The sequence below is a fragment of the Miniopterus schreibersii genome (assembly GCF_964146895.1).
Source record: "Miniopterus schreibersii genome assembly, chromosome: X".
NCBI classification, from domain to species: domain Eukaryota; kingdom Metazoa; phylum Chordata; class Mammalia; order Chiroptera; family Miniopteridae; genus Miniopterus; species Miniopterus schreibersii.
In genome coordinates this window covers 7300158-7321048 of record NC_138104.1, presented here as the reverse complement: position 1 = coordinate 7321048, position 20891 = coordinate 7300158, and positions in this window count along the sequence as shown.

Genomic DNA, 20891 nt, shown 5'->3' with positions numbered 1-20891 from the left:
GTAAGCTACAAGGACAACAAGGGATGGGCCCTCCATTTCTGTTGTCACCTTTGAGCTGTTGTCGTCCAAATGCAGCTGTGAATGTTAAAAAGAAAAGTGAAGACAGAAATGAAACGGCACATGTTCCAAATTAGGCCACTATGGGATGGCCAAAACAGTGACTTCTTCAGCACAAATAAAGAATTTCACTCAAGGATTTGTCTGAGAAAGATAAATGTGAAATTAGGGGTCAAAGAGAAGAAAATTCCCACCTAGGAAATATGAAAAGTAAGGCAATGTTTGTGAGACCAGATAATAACTGATTTGGAAAGAAGTCAAAACATTAGGTAATGTGAAATTCTGAGTCTTGACTGTAACATATATTGCATGTTTTTTCCTTAATTCAGTTTTGTCTGTACAGCATTCCAGCCAAATGTTCTAACTGAAAGCCCTTGAGGAAAGACTGGACATGAGACAATAGTTCATAATTCAATTCCATCAGCATTCACTGAATGCTTACTATGTGCTCAACATTGTTTCATGCTGTGGGGAATGTGCAGGAAGCAGAAAACACAGTCAATGCTTGCAAGAAGTTCACCATTTTGTTGGGAGAGAGAAGACTTCCAAACATAGAACAATTAAAAACAATTAAATTAGAAAATAAAGACATAGTAAAGAATAAAAAGAAACATACTTTAGTGCAAAGTTCAGGCAAAAATTGGCAATTTGATACCATAAAAATGCTGAAGACAGTAAGGACAGTCCTACAGAATGCAAATAAGGTAGACACATGGGCTGTAGGACCAAGAGCAGCCAATGTCATGCTCTGGAACTGACATTAATAACTGACTTTAACAAGGAAAATTAACTGTTCTATTAAGTCTAGGGTACTGTCTCAAAATCACAGGAAACCAAGAATGACTTCTAAAAATCTTAACCACATTGTGGTAATCACTTTGTAAGGTATATAAATGTTGAATCACTATATTGTACACCTGAAACTATGATAATATTGTATGTCAACTATAATTAAAAATAAAAATTTTAAAATAAATTTTAAAATTTTAAAATAAAATAAAAACTCAATAAATAAAATGAATTTAAAAGGCTGATACAAAATCATTTATCATGATGTGGTTGTCACGAAAGTTTTTGGTATCTGAGTGTGAATACTGAATAAGACCTGAATCATAAGAAATTGTTAGTAAGTGTGTAGCACTGTTCACGGAAGTGGACCTAAGTTTTTTGGGCCATCAAAAAGGTGTACTTTGGATCAGAATACAGGAGACAACCCGGGTGTTACCCTTCTGCCTGTCCCCCTTGGTTATAATGTCCTAAAAAATAGTGGTTCCTTTAGATTCAAACTGGATGATTCCACCACTTATTACCCATGTAGCCTTGGGGGCTGACTTAACTTTCCCACGTCTGAGTTCCCTTAAACGGGAATACTACTACTAATAATAATACCCACCCCCACTGGATATGATGAGGATTAAATTAGGTAATATGTGTGAAGTACTTAGCACAGGGCCTACAGTAAGTACATCATGAGCTCAGTAAAAGTTTGCTATTGTTTTTGTTAATCATGATAACCTCCTGATTACCACTAAAGGCTAAATTGATAGTTAAGAGTCTGGGCTTTGTACTTGGGTAGATTAGAGGCTAAATTCTGTGCTCTGCTATTTACTAGCTATGTAACTTTGGGCAAATTAGGCTGTTTGTTATCATTATTATTTGCTGTTGTAGCTATTGTTACTACCAACTTGGTTTCCTAGGTATCTTGATACTGGGATAGGAAGTCAGAGAACACAAGTAATCCAGGCACTGGAAAGGCATACCTTCCACTGTCAATGAATAAGCTGGTCTCCTGAATTATAGTCTCCTCTGAGTCTAGTTAGGGTCTATCAGTCCCCCAGAGTCCTTGCAGGATGATGGGAGTTCCTGTTTCAGTAACCACCCAGCCTCTCTTGTTACCACCTATCTCCCAAAATAAGAAAAGTTTTTGGCTCACAAAACTGTAAGTTCAGAAGCAGGAGGCTTCAGGGCTGACATACTACAGGAGCGCCAGCTCCTTTATCTTCGTTTCAGTGAGATGTCTACAGCAGTTTCATACCTAGCATCCATATATGACAACATATTAGAGGGAGACCTATTTCTTAACAATGAGGAAACATTCTCAGAAGCCCACAGCAGACCTTCCTTCATCTCTCATTACTATGTACTGGATCACATGCCCACTTCTGAACTAATCCTTTTTTTTTTTTTAAATCTTCACCCGAGGATATTTTTTGCGTTGCTCTTCAGAGAGAGTAGTGGGAGGGAGAGAGAGAGAGAGAGAGAGAGACATCGATGTAAGAGAGACACATCAATTGGTTGCCTCCTGCACGTGCCCCAACCGCAACCAGGGATTGAGCCTGCAACTGAGGTATGTGCCCTTGGCTGGAATCGAACCTGGGATCTTTCAATCTGCAGGTCGACGCTCTAACCACTGAGCAAAACTGGCTAGGGCTGAACTAATCCTTGTAACCAGGTATATCTGAAATATTCACCGGCATGGTATCACTAAGACGAGGTTTGACTAATTAGGCTCCACCCACTGAAACTGGAAGCAATCCCCAAAACTACACTTGTGCTAAACAATGTGAGAGGTAGAATAGATGGTAGGGTATCAATCCACAATGGCCACTACCTTAAGCGTAGGATATCAGTACTCCTTAATGCTGGAGATCATAAAAAATAACTCTAGCCTGCAGGCGTGCCTCAGTGGTTGAGCATCGACCTAGGATCCAGGAGATCGGGGTTTGATTCCCGGTCAGGGCACATGCCCGGATTGCGGGCTAGGCAGCCGATCAATGACTCTCTCATCATTGATGTTTCTATCTCTCTCTCTCCCCCTCCTTTCCTCTCTCTGAAATCAATAAAGTTTTGTTAAAAAATAATAATAACTCTACCACAAATAATTGGCCACTCCCTAAAAGCAAGTTGAAGTTAAGGTGTACCCCAGTGACCTCTTTGGAACTATAGTCATATCCGGAGTAACAGGAATGTCACTGCCTGGAAAAACAGGGCCCTTTTCTAAAATGGGCTTTCCCTTCTGGCTAGACTCCTTGGTCCATAACTACAGTTGATAGGATCTTTGGGAGAGGTTTCCTTGGCCTTTTGTTTGAATGTTGTGCCCCCTTTATGATTCTATACATGAAGAGGAAACCAGCCCTTTCCAGCTATGTCAGGACCTTGATTAATGCCTCTGTAGCAAACATGACCCAACCACAGTGAGTCTAGTTCCTTCCTTTCCCAGAAGGAAGCTAACATGGCTCTCCCTTTGTTTGCAGGTGTTGGGCTAAAAAACACTAGCTGCAGTTTCGGAGGGAGGTAAGGAGGTCCTAAAATCCATTCCCTTCCTCATCCCTCTACTGTTTGTGTTTAATATGAAATGAATCAGCCTGAGAAACTAAAATTTCATCCAAGCCCAGGCTGAGGACTGACAGGCAAAGCTGGACTACTTGCAGAGCTCAGTGTGGCACCCTGTCCTAGAAGGTGTACAACCACAGGCCTGTGCCTTGGGGTTCAGTTCCCACCATTGACTCCCTCCTTGACTTGCTTTTAATTTTTCAAAACTCCCACCCCTCTTGCGGACAGTTTCTGTTTCTTGCCTGACTTCTCCATGGTTTCCCTAGGCCGATTGCCTGGTTCTCCCTCAGCTGGCGAGGCTGGCTGGCTGCCTAATTGTCCCAAGAGACAGGAAGGCACCCTTTACATCTCTCCAGTTTTGGTCCATTTTTACTGCATCTCTGGAGTTAACATCAATGACTTTGGAAATATCTTGGTAAATGCAGATGTAGAAGCTAGATAGGATTGTGGTCACCTTGGCCCTCATTTTTCTTGCTGCTCACAGAGTAGGAAAATTCAGTGCTGTTTTTGGACTTGACCCAATACCGTTTCTGTTCAGAAAGCCAATAACTCACTCTCAAAGTGACTTGTTTGGCTCTGCTGGCTATATCACGTATCATATATTATAGATGATATATCACAGTCATTGGCAAAGCTTAACTAATGCCCAAACTCCACTCCTAGATCCCAGCATCTACTGCCAGAGGTAACCATACATTAACATTAGTAAGACGTGGTGGGCTGTTAAACCAATCTGCATTATTTGAAGTGAAAGTGTAGAAGCAAACAGGCTTCCAAGTTTCTTGGAGTAGTATCAGTATAATTTCTCTTGGACTGTAAATAACTTTGAAAGATCATACAGGTATTTTCTACATTACTTGGAATTTGTTTTTCAAATCAAGTGAATATTGTGTACAGAACATTGTGTTCAATGTTCAAGGGACTACAAGGGTTTTAGTAAGGAATCCATGCCATATGCTTTGGAAAAATTATAAACAATCCAAGGTACTATATGCTAAGTCAAAAGGAATGGTATAGAGAGGCTACAAATGCAACAGAAGCACAGAGGACTTTATCCTTAGTTGAAGTATAACAGCTTAAACTCATTTCTAAGCATTGCCCTTGGCCTTTCATTCAGGACAGTAAGATACTCTGGGAGAGGTGGGGTGGAACACCATTTAGAGTCAAATGAAACCTCTCATTAACCCATTGCCAACCTGCAGCAAGAGCACCCTGTTCAATTGCTTGCTTCCTGTGACTGGAGTTGGCCTATCCAGGAGGCCAAAAGAGTGTATGTCCAGTGGTTTCTATGGCACCTTGCATTCTGATAGTGAAGGAAAGATAGATATGGAAGGACCTCCCTGAAAAACACCCTACAGGTTGCCTGGTCACTCCACTTAATGACTTTATTTTTCCCCCAATATTTTTATTGATTTTTTTAAATTTTTTTTTTTAGAGAGAGAAAGGAAGGGAAAGGGGGAGAGAGGGGCACATCGATGTGAAACACGACACATCAATTAGCTACCTCCCCCATGCCCCCTACCAGGGATCAAACCCCCAATCTGGGCATGTGCCTTGACCAGGAATCGAACGGGCAACCTTTTGGTACATGGGACGACGCCCTTTTGGTACATGGGACGACGCCCAAGCAACTGAGCCACACCAGCCAAGGGTACACTTAATTATTTTAAAAGACATTATTTTGGTTAGTGGCCTGTAATGAGTGAAGATTGCACTCTGCCAGGGAAGAGAAATTAAATGTCTGTGGGAGTGGGGAAATAGTAGGGACCTCTTTGCGAAATTTTCTGCTGGTCAGTGAGTTTATTAATTTTGTTTTAATAGATTTTTTTGTTTGTTTGAGAGAGAAAGAAAGAGAGAGAGAAAAAGAGAGAGAGATAGACATCAATCGGTTGCCTCCCACATGTGCCTGAACTGGGGATCAAATCTACAACCTGGGTATGTCCCCTGACTGGGAATCGAACCCACCACTTTGTGGTATACAGGACAACACTCCAACCAACTGAGCCACACAGGCCAGGACTGAGTTTATTCATTTTTAAGAGACAGTATAGGGTCAGGAAGGGAACCCTGGCCTGGAAGTCAAGAAATGAGCTGTGGGGTGGGCCCATTAGCAGATATAGGGAGAACATCAGCCACTTGAAATCCACAAGGAGCATTTATAAAAATGATAATGACACAGGTGTTACATTTTCTACCTCTTTACACTTTTCAAAGCATTTTCACATTTACTGCCACAAAAATCATAGAATCTTAAGAGTGGGAAAGAACTTTAGGTATTATCCAGTATAGCCTCCCACTCCAGGCAAGACTCTCACCTACAACATGCCTCTCATTTAATTTTCAAAGAAGTCCTCTGTGGAAGCCAGCTTTTAGCAGGTCACACCATCTCCATCTTAGAGAAAAACCAACTAAAGACTTAGAGAGTTTCAGGCCAAGATGATGCAGATAATTAGTGATAAAAGTGGTCTTAGACACTCTAGTCCCAGATTCTTTCTTTTTTCTTTTTCTTTTTTAATCCTCACTAGAGGATATTTTTTCTAGTGCTCTTCAGAGAGTGGAAGGGATGGGGGGAGGGAGAGAGAGAAACATCAGTGTGAGAGAGACACATCCATTGGTTGCCTCCCACACACGCCCTACCAGGGCCGGGGATTGAGCCTGCAACCGAGCTATGAGCCCTTAGCCGGAATCGAATCTGGGACCGTTTAGTCTATGGGCCAATGCTCTAACCACTGAGCCAAACCAATCAGGGAAGTCCTGGATAATTTAGGTTCTAGTCACCCTTGTGGTCCTTACTATGTAATTTAGCACCTAATTATCCTTGAAGTGCTTTAGAAGCTTCAGATCTGTTACCCCAACTAGAGTACAAGATCTTTGAGGGCCAGATTCACATCTCATAGTGCATACTACCTTTGCATCTCTGTCCTCTCCTTAGCTTACCACCAATGGTAGGGGTTCTTGGAAGATATCGAACAAATGCTTTTATAACCAAATTTAAATTCTAAAATTTCTGAGTAGCTTTTTATACTTTACAGACATTCTAGATTCTACTTTCCCCAATTTTATTCTCATCTTTGGAAATTTCATTTGGTTGTAGCTACTGGGTTGAAATACTTTGGTATCAGGGCTTAAATGGGGGGAGTATCTTGATTTCTTATAGCAGATTGCCTTCCTTGATAGATAAAACTGGCAAGGCTATTACCTAGGTCTGATATTGGCAAGTTGAGGTCCCAACATGTATTTTATTTTTCAGTAAAGCCCTCGCTGAAACTCTAGAATGGAGAAGTCATGTTGTCCCTTTCATGTTGGCCATTGGAACATATTAAATGAAATCTATTGTGATCATTTTATATCTTAATGTTAGAGGAAGAGTTCTAATGAGGGTTATTTGTCATGGGCTTTTGACATAAACCGGCCTCTTCCAAAAGTATTAGACTGCAATGAAAAAAAGAATCAAAGACTTACATGGAAATACCCACAGGATTCACTGGTTAACCAAAGTGTGCACTTAGAGTTTTCTGAAGCTAAAATTTTGAACTTGGCAAGATATTTCTATTTTAAAAATCAAGATTTCAAACTGCTGTCTATACCTGGACTTAAAAAAACACACCAAAAACTTCTCTTTAGTTCATAATTCGTTTGTGTTGTTGACATGTAGAAAAACCCTAGCTCATCAGTTTCCATTCCTATCTGTTCATTCCCTTAATTTTTTTTCCTTTCCCACAAACAGGATCTATATTGTATTAAGCATCTTCTGCTACTGTCTTCCAAGGACATCTGGAAAGGGTGTTAGTTAAATAGCAATGGATTTGTACAATGTTACGATTTTTACAACTATAACAAAGCCACCCACCACCACTACCACCACTCCTACACCAGAGGTGGGTGAGCTGCCCCAAAACTCTTTCATGAGAACAAACAATGGAATCCAGCAGGTCATCCTAACCAAACAGCACCCAGGCAGAAGGGCCCAACTTGTCTGGTAAAATTCTTTCAAATGCATTTTATACTATCAAGGTTTAAATTCATCAGAAAAAAGACAATGAAATGTACCCGGAAATGTTTAAGGCAGAGTAACAGAGCTGCTGAGATACACTTAAACATAACTTTCTAAGCTTAAACTGCATAATAATCTTTTCCAGATCCTTTTAGTTCATTTTTTACTCCAAAAAGAACCTTATATGGATTTGTTCACATTTGGCCCAGTACAACTTTGGCCCATATCAAGCCCCTTAGACTTGGCCCAACACAAATTCATGCTGTCAACTGCAGCTTGGCTCCCACCATTGCCCAATTGTTCCCTATATATCTTATACTGTGAATATTCCAACCTTTCTCCCCAGGCCCCCAAGTCCTTTTCCTTCCAACTCCCAATTCTTAGTAGATGAGCTTGCTTACAAACCTCTTACAAAGGTTGCTGAAAATTGAATCTAGGGATCTAAACTCCCCTAGCTATTGGAAATGTTAAACTATTTCTCACATCAGATGATATTTTTTATGAATATTCTCGAAGTTATCTTCTCCTTCTCTGCTCTAGAATTCATCCCTTCCCAGTTTTCTACTCCTACATTTATCATCTCCCTCTAGGCCTGCACCATTCTATATGGTAGCTACTAGCCACATGAAGCTATTCACATGTAAATTAATTAAAATAAAATAAAAAGTTCAGTTCTGAAATTGCACTAACCACATTTCAAGTACTCAAAAGCCACATGTGGCTAGTGGCTACTGTATGGCACAGCACAGATATAGAAAATTTCCATCATCACAGAAAGTTCTACTGGATTGCAATTTTCAATAGGGTCTTCCAATTTCTTACCTATCCCATGGGTTCTTTAGCCTCATCATCCTCAACAATAGCAGCAACTACCCTGCAAGTGACCCTTCTACCTTTGTAACTAGCTACAAGTCTCAAAATGCTGCCAAACTTTTAGAATGAGAATTTGCTTTCACCCCTACATTCCTTCTTTAATCCTCTGCAATCTGACTTTTGTACCTTCTTTACAAAAATAAAGCCACCAAAGACTTTTGGGGCATCCTCCACCATTTTTTTCCAGTTATCCTCCTAAAATTTCTCCTCTCTAACCCGTTTCTTCCACCTCCTGTCCCTGGCACATAATCATTGCTGAAGAAGTGTTGGTTCACTGAGACAATGAACTTTCCTCCTTGATCACTTAGTCCTCCAGGACCCGTCCTATGACCTCCTCCTCTCTCAAAAGCCCAGTCTTCTGCTATTCTTTTGCCAGCCCTTCTCTGAGGAGCTCATCTTCCCTCCTTCACCTTTAACTATTTGCTCTATGAAAATGGGTCTTGATCTCCTGGTTCAAGATGTTAACTTCTCAGAAACAGACTCATAGATAGAGAGAATAGACTGATCGTTGCCAGAGGGAAGGGGGTGGGGGAACTGGGTGAAAAAGGTGAAGGGATTAAGAAGTACAGATTGGTAGTTACAAAACAGTCCTGGGACATAAAGTACAGCATAGGAAATACAGTCAATAATACTTTAATAACTATGTATGGTGCCAGGTGCGTACTGGAAATATCAGGGGGATCACTTTGTAAAGTATATGATGGTCTAACCACACTATGCTGTGCACCTGAACCATGCCAGTTAATTCCCATTGGAACAGTCAGGGACTTAAAGGGACAGGAACAAAGACTGCAAAATGAAAGATATGGGAAGGCTCTGGCCAAAGGAACTTGTTCTATGTAATAATTCTGGTATAGTCTCTCTTATGACTAGTTTCAAAGTTGCAGAAGAGAAGAGAATAGAAGTTCTTTTTCCTAATCTCTTCCTTCCTTCCTTCCTTCCTTCCTTCCTTCCTTCCTTCCTTCCTTCCTTCCTTCCTTCCTTCCTTCCTTCCTTTCTCTCTCTCTCTCTCTCTCTCTCTCTCTCTCTCTCTCTCTCTCTCTCTTTCTTTCTTTTTGGAGGGAGGAGTGGGTCAGTAACCTCCATAGTGCCTCTTCATAGCAAACTGCACAACAGTTGTAGATTGAAATGGAAAACTAACCACTTGCACTAAGGCCATAGTAATGCAATAATCCCACAGAAAATTACACCCTGGTGTTGTGTGAAGGAAGTTGACAGGACAACACCTCCTTCCCTTCTCAAAATGAAGGGAGAAAATACACGCTAACCTTTAACAGCACAGGATGTCTATAACCAACGTGAAGGAAAGTCCGAACTTTTTTCTGCCTTTGGATTTTTTTCTTTTAGCAGAAATATTGCCCTCCTGATTAGAAAGCTAAAAAAGTGAGTAGGTAGAAATATACAACTCATTCATCTAAAGGAAAATTTAAGTAATGCAGACAACACAGTGTATGATGCTTGATTCTATTACACTTAAAAACTACCAGGTCCTCACAGGCACGTAAAAAAGATACTAGGACTCTCCACTGCCCAAGGATTAAAGCTCAAACTATTACTATAACATTTGAGACCCTTTCCAAGTCAGCCTAAACTACCTTTCCAGTCTGGTTGCCAAGCACACCTCCCAGGTACACCGTGCTTAGCTTAACCAGATACTCACTGTTCTCTAAACATGTCATGTACTTTCAAACTTCTGTGCATTTCTTCCTAGAAATCCCTCTCCCTTGAATGACCTTTTCCAACAGGCAAAGTCCTGTTCATCGTGTAAAAACCCACTAGAAAGTGAATTCCTCTGCAAAGCCTATCCCTGTTCCACCAGGCAAAATATATGATTATGCCCTTTGCTTGTATTTTTACACTTAACTAGTGACATTGCATTGTTGTTAGTTTAATCCAGGAAAAAAAAAAAAAAACAACTACCAGGTCCTGACCAATGTTTTCCCCTCCAGTTTTATTGAGATATAGTTGAAAAATAAATTTGTAATATATTTAAAGTGTACAACATGATAATTTGATAATGTATGCATAAGTGAAATGATTACCACATTCAGGTTAATGAACACATCCATTACTTCACATAGTTACCTTCTTTTACACAACACTATTATTAACTATAGTTACTGTGCTGTACATTGATCCTCAGAATTTATTAATCTTCTAACTAGAAGTTTGAACACTTTGACCAACATTTCCCCATTTCCTCTACCTACCAGTCCCCTGGCCATCACCAGTTACTCTCTTTCTATGAGTCTGACTTTTCTTTTTTCAGATTCCACATATAAATGATACAATACAATATTTGTCTTTCTGTTTCCTGACCAAAGTTCTCGAAATACAAATTCAACACCCAAAACCCGTAAGTGACACTAAGAACACTGGGGAAAGCAGGAGAAATTTATACTGGACAGATGTGGGCAGTCCCAAAACTCAATAGTCTTTGAGAGCTACAAGGTCAAGGCAGTTTTTCACAATAATTTGTAAGAAGTTTGTTTATAAAAGAAAAATAATCTTGAGAGAGGGCATTCAGTTATACATAAAGTAATCAAAGTAGCAAATATATCCTCCAAAGTGGGCATTTACTAGGCAATTTGTGTTAAAATAATATAAAAGGCAAATTGTTTCAGCCAATACATCTGCCATTCTTGTACTGGAAGAAAATTTGTAGATGAAACGAAAGAGAGAAAGAAAGAAAGAAAGAAAGAAAGAAAGAAAGAAAGAGAGAGAGAGAGAGAGAGAGAGAGAGAGAGAGAGAGAGAGAGAGAGAGAGAAAGAAAGAGGGGGGGAGAAGAAAAGAAGGAAGGAAGGAAGGAAGGAAGGAAGGAAGGAAGGAAGAAAGGAAGGAAGGAAGGAAGGAAGGAAGGAAGGAAGGAAGGAAGGAAGGAAGGAAGGAAGGAAGGAAGGAAGGAAGGCTCCTTTCCCACAGCCTTCTGCCAAACAGATTTTGTTGCTAGGTAAACATAAGCTACCAACAATTTATGTACCAATATATACAGCAAATTATAGCTGAGAGGAAGCTTGCTAGTTTATGAAACAGATGGTAGATTTATGTCGTGGCCCAAGAAAAACAAGGTTTTTGCCATGATGAGCCGCTGTGAGCCTCTCTGACAATTTCCTAGCCTAATAAACACTGACTTTTTATGTTGTAAAGTTAAACAAGAGTGGAATCGGGTAGAAAAGAAAAGAAGAGTTGAAAGGAATGACAAAAAATGATGCTCCTTAAGAGTTGGAGTTATTGGTTTTAAACTTTGTTTTTATTTATTTTATTTTTTAATATATCTTTATTGATTTCAGAGAGAGGAAAGAAGATGGAGAGAGAGATATAGAAACATCAATGATGAGAGAGTCATTGATCGGCTGCAGCCTGCAACCCGGGCATGTGCCCCAACCGGGAATCGAACCCTAATTGCCTGGATCCTAGGTCGAAGCTCAACCACTGAACCATGCCCGGCTGAGCCTAAACTTTGTTTTTAAATATGTGACAACAGCAGAACGTTAACCAACACAGCTAGTAATATATCCCTCAGATTTGCCATCTGGGCTGAAGTCAGATTTAATAAGCCCGGCTATATCAACTCCACCTCTCTAGCATGATAAAATTTAAGAAAGGCTGGGAACAAGAGGGTATATGGTTCTGTGAACCTCTGTAACTAGAAACTATATCCATGCTTGTTAAAATTTTGTAAAAAGAAATTTCAGCAACTTAAGGCCTTTGCAGCTCATATTTCTCATCCAAACTAAGCTGGTGTTTGTTTAATAAGCAACTGGTTCACAACTGGACTTCAACTGCCCCATCACATCCTGGAACAAACTGTTGAACCACACTCAGATCCACACTGACATCTGCAGGTAATTGAAAGAGGACTTCTATGAATTGATTTCTAGACACGGGACTCTCAAACCAGTCATCGCAGTACTGTGCGAACATATGACACTTAAATACCCTGAATGACAATTTATTTCTTTTAAAAAATACTATCAAAGTTTAAGTGCTTCCGTAGATTAAAACATTGCACGTAGCATATGAGCTCAATTATGTAGGAAAAACCCCACAAAACATATAACTATTGCTGCCTTGTATAATTATGGTGGTTTTATTTTCACTTTAAACTTTTCCTTGTGTTTTCCATAAGTCTTTATATATCCTCCAGTGAGCACATAGTGCTTTTACAATAAGTAATTTAAAGAGTGCTACCTAAATTTTAACCTCAAACTCTGAGTTGTCCCAATTCGATTTGTATTAACATTCATCAAAGCCTTTTAAAAACACCCTGCAAAATGTTGTTTTACTGTAGGAAACCACTGCTATGCAGCATGTTTATTTATATAGATTATCAAAACTTCTAAATATACACAAAAACCAGGATAAAACAGATTTCTAGCAGACTCAAGCTGCTCTCATCTAAGACGTGTAATTTTTCTCTAGTGCCTTTCACTTGAAAGAAATTCTGAAGTAATATTTATTGGATCGATCTATAATTAGAGTATTAGAGAAAATAGGATCTACAACCTAGAGGATCCTTTTACAGTGACTGTCTGGGGGGAAAGCTTGTTTTTCTGGGCTTGCAAAATCAAGTGACTCATTCAAGTTCTGAGGTAAAAAATGAATCTGAAGAAAGCTTTATTCTACATGTTGAAAATTAAGTGTAATAGGAAAAAAAATACGTCAGGATTTCTAGTGGTAGAATAACAGAGTACAACTGCTTAAGGGCCCCTTAGGAAATTCGATCAACCAGTACTCAGAAACACGCAGTCCCCCAACTTACAAGTGTGTTACATTTCAAATGCTTATTGATATATTTATTTTTGGTGCCCGGAAATGCATTTTCTTAAAGAAACAGTTATGGTAGCAGGGTCCCAAGTTAATCCCCAAAAGTAAAGCTGAAATCTAAAAACCTATAGGCTTGCAATGAAACCGGAGAATGAAGTTTTAGCAATAAAATCAAACAAATGCTGGACTAATTTTAACAGTAAATTATTTTTCAGTTTTAGTGTTTTGGTGCATGAGAAACTATAGAAAGATAAGAAAGTGGGGCATTTTCAAGCACTTTAGTTACAACTAATTTCTCTTTAAATCTTGCAGCTTTTATTTAAAAAAAAAAAAAAAAAAAGCTGGGATATCAGGGACACACTGAAAAGCATGACTCTGGAACATCCCAGATGGAGCTCACTGCTCCTCTGGGGGAAGTTCCTTGTGAGGCTCATGTAGCAGGACTTGCAGCTTTTCTTATTTTTGTTTTATGTTTATGGGTCATGTTTAAGGTTTTACTTTCCTTAATAAATGGACATGAGAAGGAAATTAGGGAGAAAAATTAGGAGAGAGATTTTGCTATGGAAACTGGGTAAGAACTGAAACAGAAGGGGGAAGAGGGAACTAAAGAAAACTTGGATGTAGACTATACTTATTGTTTCTATTTCATTCATTCATTCAACTTTTAAATGGCAGGCCCCATTGTTGAGTAAAAGAACCCAGTAGTTCATTCATTTGTTTATTCTTTCAACCATTCACCCTCCTCCCCAAGTGATTCAAACAGTCAACTTGACTGCATAGTTCTAAAAAATATACTTGCCCCTCTCTTACTATGAGTGAAGTTGAGTATCTTTTCAGACATATATTTTCTTCTGTGTATTCATGGTTTTGCCAATTTTCCTTTTTGGAGTTTTAGCCTTTTTCCCCTATGGAATTTAAGAGTTCTTTATATATTGGGGATATTAACTCTTTTGTAGGACATATAAGTATTTAAGTATTTTCTCCCGGTTTTGCCATCTTTCCTTTGAATTTGCTTATGTGTTTTTTGTCATGCAAAGGTTTTGCTGTTGTTGTTGTTTTTCATCCTTACATGAGGATATGTTTTCTATCGATTCTAAAGAGAGGAAAGAATTGGGACGGAGGGAGAGAGAGAGAGAGGTGAGAGAGAAACATTGATTGGTTGCTTCATGGTCACTGGGGATCGACCCCAAAACCTGGGTATGTGCCCCGACAGGGAATCAAATCCAAGAACTTTTGGTGCATGGGACAATGCTCTAACCACTGAGCATAGGGGCCAGGGCTTCCATGTATAGGTTTTTACTTTCATTTTCATCATGTAATGTAACATTAAATAAGTTTAAAAGAATTTGAAGTGATATGCAAAAAGAAGGGGAACAGCTTTCTTTACAGAGGAATGCTAGCTAATAAATGTGGAAGGAATGACACAATTAGGAAAACATCATTTTGCAGCTGTCATCTTAAAAACTGATTCAGGTAGGCATCACTAATGGATGCTAAAACTATTGGGTAACAGTTTTTGGGGAACAGAACATCTACATGACCACATCTACTTTTTATATACTAATTTAAAGTGGGAAAGGTACCTTTACAGAGGAGAAACTGGAGAACACTACCTTGACCGAGTGATCAAACTTGGCATCACAAAGGAACAACTGACATCATGTATCTCCTGACGTGATGTAATGGGAATCAGCTATGTGGTATTCTTGCTAAAAATGTCTACCTAATCTCTAATGTATAGCCAAATCTAATCATGAGGAAACAATCTGACAAATACAAATGATTGGGGATTATATAAGACAACTGGCCCAGACTCTTCAAAAATGAATATTTCATGAGTGACTTTAAAAAGTGGGGGATTGTCCTGTATTAAAGAAAACTAAAGAGCCCTGGTCAAGGTTGCTCAATGGTTAGAGTGTCGGCCTGTGCACCAAAGGGTCACAGGTTCAATTTCCAGTCAAGGGTAGGTACCTGGGTTGCAGGTTTGATCCCTGCCCGGGTCGGAGCCCTGCGGGAGGCAATCAATTGCCCCCTCACATCAATCTTTCTCTCACTTTCCCTTTCTCCCTCTCCTTCCCCCCTCCCTTTCACTCTCTCTAAAAATTAATGGAAAAAAATCCTCCAGTGAGGATTAATTTTAAAAAAAGGAAAGAAAACTAAAGAAACATGACAACTAAATGAATTTGCATGATCTCTGATCCTGAACTTTGAATCCTCGATTGAGAAAAGCTCTAGAGAAGATTTTTGAGACAATTTGGGAAATTAGAATATGGACTGTGAATTAAATAATATTATTTTATCAATGTTAAATTTCATGAGTTTGCTAATAAAATTGAGATTATGTAGACAAACACCCTTGATTTTAGGCAATACAGGCTGAAAAGGTGTCTGAAAAAATGTCTTGATATCTGCAACTTAATTTCAAATGGTTCATAAAAATATGTCTATATAAATATATATATATATATATGTAGAGAGAGGGAAGGGACAGAGAAAGAGAAAGGGAGGCAGTGACAGAGAGAACAAATGTGGCAAAATGTTAACTTTAATTCTGGTGAAGGGTATATGAGAGTTCTTAGAACTATTTTAATATTTTAAAATAGTATTTTTATAAAGTTTAAAATAATATTTTAAACTTTTCTATGGGTTTGAGATTTCTCTAAATAAAAAGTTGAAAAAATTTTAAATTAAATTTGGAAATATCTGTCAAAATTACAAGTACACATACCCTTTGAACTAGTAGTTCCACTTTTAGAACTTATCTGACATATGATCAATGTTATTCATTGCAGCATTGTTAGATGATAGCAAAAGATCGGGAGCAACGGAAATTTTCTTCAACAGGGGACTAGCAAAATATGGTTAAAAAACTGAAGAAGCTCTTTGAGGACTAACATGAAATCACCTCCAAGATACAGTGTTAGGAAAAAAAGTTAAGGTACAGAAAAATTCCTATAGCACTGTGCTTGATGGAATAAATGACCCTACTTCTTCCCTTCCCTAGTCTCACACTCCCTGCAATGTGACCTTGCAGTTACTCACATCCCTTGAATCTGGGCTAGCCTCATGACTTGCTTTGGTCAATAGAATATAACAGAAGTTGTGGTATGCCAGGTCCAAGCCTAGGCTCCCAGAGGCCTTGTGTGCTTCTGTTCTTGTGAAACCCTGACATCGCAATGAGAAAAAGCTGGAGGATGAGAGGCACTGTGGTATCGAGCCAAATGATCCCAGTTGAGGCCATCTTAGACCAACCAATCCCCAGTTGACTTACACTGATCAGCCGAGATCAGCTGAGCCCAGCCCTAACAGTAAAACCGTATGGCTTACCCAGACTCATCAGTCAAAAAAAGAATGATTACTCTTTAAAGTCACTAAGGTTTTGTGGGATGGAGGGGGAGACTACCCAGTTATAGCTCATGCAAATATGATACAGTATGTGTAAAATTTTGGGAAAAAATAATATATAGATGCATTTGCTTTCATATGCAAACTTTCTCTTTTAGGATACACAAAAAACTGAAAACACAATTGTTTTTGAGGAGAGAAGCTGGGGGATGAAGACAAGAGGGAGACATTTCACTATCTGCATTTTTGTACCTTTTGAATTTTGAAACATGTGAATGCATTTTCAATAAATGATTGAATGAATGAAATGTTTCTTTTACTCAACCTTCCCAGAACTCTTGAATCATCTCTAGTGAGTAATGGGAACTCTCATGCCTTATTGGTGAGATTATAAATTGGTACAATCTTGGTGGGGTGGAGGTATGACTTTCAGCATTGCTTATAAAACATGTAAATACATAGGCTATCTCTGGAAGAGCTCACCTGAAACTGATAACCCGGGTTGCTTCTGAGGAAGGACCTTATGGAACTGGTGGTCAACGGTAGAAGAAAGACTGACTTTTCTTATATGCCCTTTTTACCGTTTGGATTTTTTACACTGAACTTGTATTAACCTTTTCAAAAGGAAACTCATGAATAAAATGAACATACCCCTTGACACAGCAATTTATCACTTCTAAGACTCTCTTCTGCAGAAATACTTACAGAAGCAAAGATAAATGTATGTTACTACTTATATATACTAATAAATTATAAAGAACCTAAATGACCATCAATTAAAGTTAAGGATTAGTAAAATAAATTATGAAATGTTCATACATGGGAATACTATACAGTTGCTAAAAATAAATCCATAAGCCATCACTCAGGTTGACATAGAACATTCCAGAACTCCCCAAGTACTCCTTAATGCCCACTTCCAGCTGTTTACCCCCTGTGAATGATCACAAACTGAATAAACTCATGTAATATCACCCAGGTCACATACAACATTCCAGAACATTCCAAAAACATCCAGTTTGTGATAATTCAGTAGGCTGTACACTTTTTTGTATGTATGTTACACTTCAATAAAAAGTTTTAAAATATGCATGTATACGCATTATAAATAAGGCTGTACAGGGAGGACTTAATTTTTAAAATTTTTTTAAAGGATGTTTTATTTGATTTTTAATATATCTTTATTGATTTCAGAAAGAGAGAGGGAGAGAGAGAGAGATAGAAACATCAATGATGAGAGTCATTGATCAGCTGCCTCCTGCACGCCCCCAACTGGGGATAAAGCCTGCAACCCAGGCATGTGCCCTAACCGGGAATCAAACCCTGATCTCCTAGATCCTAGGTTGATGCTCAATCGCTGACCCACGCCCAGCCTGATGACTTTATTTTTTAAAAAAAGAAAGACTCATGGAGGCAGACAACAGTATGGAGATTGCCAGAGGGAAAGGGGGTTGGGGGCAGGTAGAAGGTAAAGGGGGGATAAATGGTGATAGAAGGAGACTTGACTTGGGGTAGTGAACACACAGTACAATATACAGATGATGTATTATAGAATTGTACACCTGAAACCTATATAATTTTATTAACCAATGTCACCCCAATAAATTTAATAAAAAGTAAAAATTCAATAAAAAATAAATGAACTCACTTTTTCTTTGTTATACTTATTTTTTAAATGTGTATTTAAAATATTATTTGTTAAATTTGTTTTAACAGAAAAATTCATATCACTATCATAAATGAAAAATTGGTATCACATGCCATAAACAGAAGGTACATATTAGGTATATATTAAAAATATTAGCTAGAGGTGGAAAGACTTCTCATGCAAGTTTTCCTCAGGAATGTGTGGAAGAAAAGAAGCTTGGTGCTCCTCCTAGAGGGCAGAATGTGTGTGGCTTTCTTCCAGCTCCTATAAGTTAACAGTCTCTGGTGATATTCTTTCAGCTCCCTCTATTGGTTAGAGTGTGGAGTTATTCAACAAAACTTTATTGAGCGACTACTATGTTTCAGATACAGCGCTCACTGCTGAGGATACAGAGGAGAAAATGGGAACAATTTTGTATGCAATAAACAAGGGTTGGAAAAGAAGGAAAGGAGGAAGCTAGAAAATTTGGGCATAGATTCCTTTTGTCCAAAGTAGGCAGGTCTCAGTGACCCAAGCTAGAAGTCTCTGCAATCTGACTTTTACCCCTTTCACTTCACCAAAAGTACGCATATGAAAGGCTCTAGGGGACCTCCTAATTATCAGATCTAATAGGGAGTTTTCAGTCCTCATCTTAAGTGACCCTGGCGATGACTCTGTCCTTAGCTTCACTGACATAGAGAGCTGCTTTCTCGGGTTTTCTCCTTTCTTGCCACCCCATCTCTCAATCTCCTTTTCAATGTTGATGCTCGTCAGGATTTTGTCCTTAACCCACTTCTCCAATCTCCCTGCTTATGCCTACACACATAGCCATAAAGATTTCTACCTACATAAGTAAGCTAAAACTCTCAAATCCTAAAAGACCACATGCAGCCTGTCTCTCTCCAGCCTCATGTTTAAAATTTATCGAGGTAAGGTTGGTTAATCCAGCCTCATTTCTCATAATTGTCAAATTACTTTATTTCTGTGATAGTGACTTGGTCTCCTCTTGCCTGTATCCTATTTCCCTCTACCTGACTCCCACATCCACCCAAGTTTGCTCTTCAAGACTCAGCTTCAGTGCTCTCTTCTGGGAAGCATTCCAGAAGCACAGCACAGCCTATGTTGGGTGCTCTCCCTTTGTGCTCACCCAGTGCATTTGAATCGGTGCATCTGGTGGTCTGTGTACTTCTGTTTATTCCACTAGGCTGGTCTTGAAGGCATGAACTTAATCTGCACTTAGAGTTCCCAGCACAGGGCTCAATAAATATTTGCTAAATTGATAAATAGTATAAGAAATCCCTTGTAAATTTCAGCATAGGGAATACGGTCAATAATATTGTAATAACTATGTATGATGCCAGGTGGATACTGGAAATACTGGGGGAGCGCCTTGTGAAGTTTATGATTACCTAAGCACTATGCTGTACACCTGAAACTAATATGAAATAATATTAAATGTCAACTGTAATAAAAAAAATCATCCAAAAGGAAAAAAAAAAATCCCTGAATGGTGAACAGTTGAACACAAAGTCAGGGATGTTTAACACTTGAATATTTAGATCCTCTCCCCTTCCCCTTCAGAGGCAGCAGGGCTGGCTGTTCTGGAGGGGCATGAGGGTCAAGGCCAAAAAGATGGCTGCGCTGACAAGGCAGCCAGGGTGGCATGGCCGGAAACAGGAGAAATGAGCAATTGTTTTGAGGATAAAGAGAACCAGGTTTGTCACTATCTGAGAATGCAATTATAAATATGGATAGGGTAGACAATAGAATGAACCCTATGCTGAATAGGAGGTATGGAGTTTGAACTCATGATTTTTTAATAGACAAACAGATATAAATATGTGTGGATCTATACATCTGTGCTGAGGCCTATAAACCATGATGCCCCAGTGGCAATGATTATACCAGCAGCTAGCTTATACCTTGACTTTGAAATACCGTTCTTCATTAAAAGGAATCAGGGCTCTTCAGAGAAAAGGCTGATCCTGGGGCTGGGGCAACGAAAGTATGAATCTGGGACACCTTTATGACAGAAAGTAAAGCACTGCTCAAAAAACTATAGGGATTTGTCAACAGGACACAGGAGCTGGCTTGGAGGGGCAACTCACTGTCCAAGTCTGAGAGGTGAATACCAAAATAATCATGGTAATGGGTTAAAGCCCACTGACTAAAATAGGAGTCCATGAGTCCACAATGATGTAAATAAATGTTAGAGAAGGGAATTTTTCTCTTTACAGTAGAATGCCAATTAATAAATGTAATAGAAATGATAGAATTAGAGTCGCCATTAGGTAGCCATCATAATACCATCAGGGAAGAAAGATCAGTGGATACTAATAATAGCAAGTGGAAGTTTGATGAGGAAACAAGATATTTACATACTCTCAAAGTATCTCTGCACAAATATTTTATTAATTTCAAAGGGAAAGCACTAGTGTTCAGTGGAATAACATGGTAGACACCAACTTAACCAAAGGATCAAGGTTACCATCACCAGTAATAGGACAGTGACATCGCTTATGTGGTCTATCTGCCCAAAATAAAAAAAACCCTGAATTTAATAACAAGGAAACAAGTCAAACCTAAATTAAGGGACATTTTTCACAATATCTGGCCAGCACTTTTCAGAAATATGAAGGTCACAAAAAACAAGGAAAGACTGGGGGACTTCCAAATTGAGGGAAACCACAGACACATGATTAAATGTAACAAATAATACTGGCTTGAATCCTGCGTCAGATAAAATACTTTTTTTCCTTTTATTAAAAGAGCATTATTGGGACCATAGGCAAAATTTAAAAGGGGTCTGTAGATTAAATGGTATCAAAGTTGATGTCCTAATTTTGATAGTTGTAATGTGGTTATGTAAATATCTTTAGAAAATTGTCACTGAC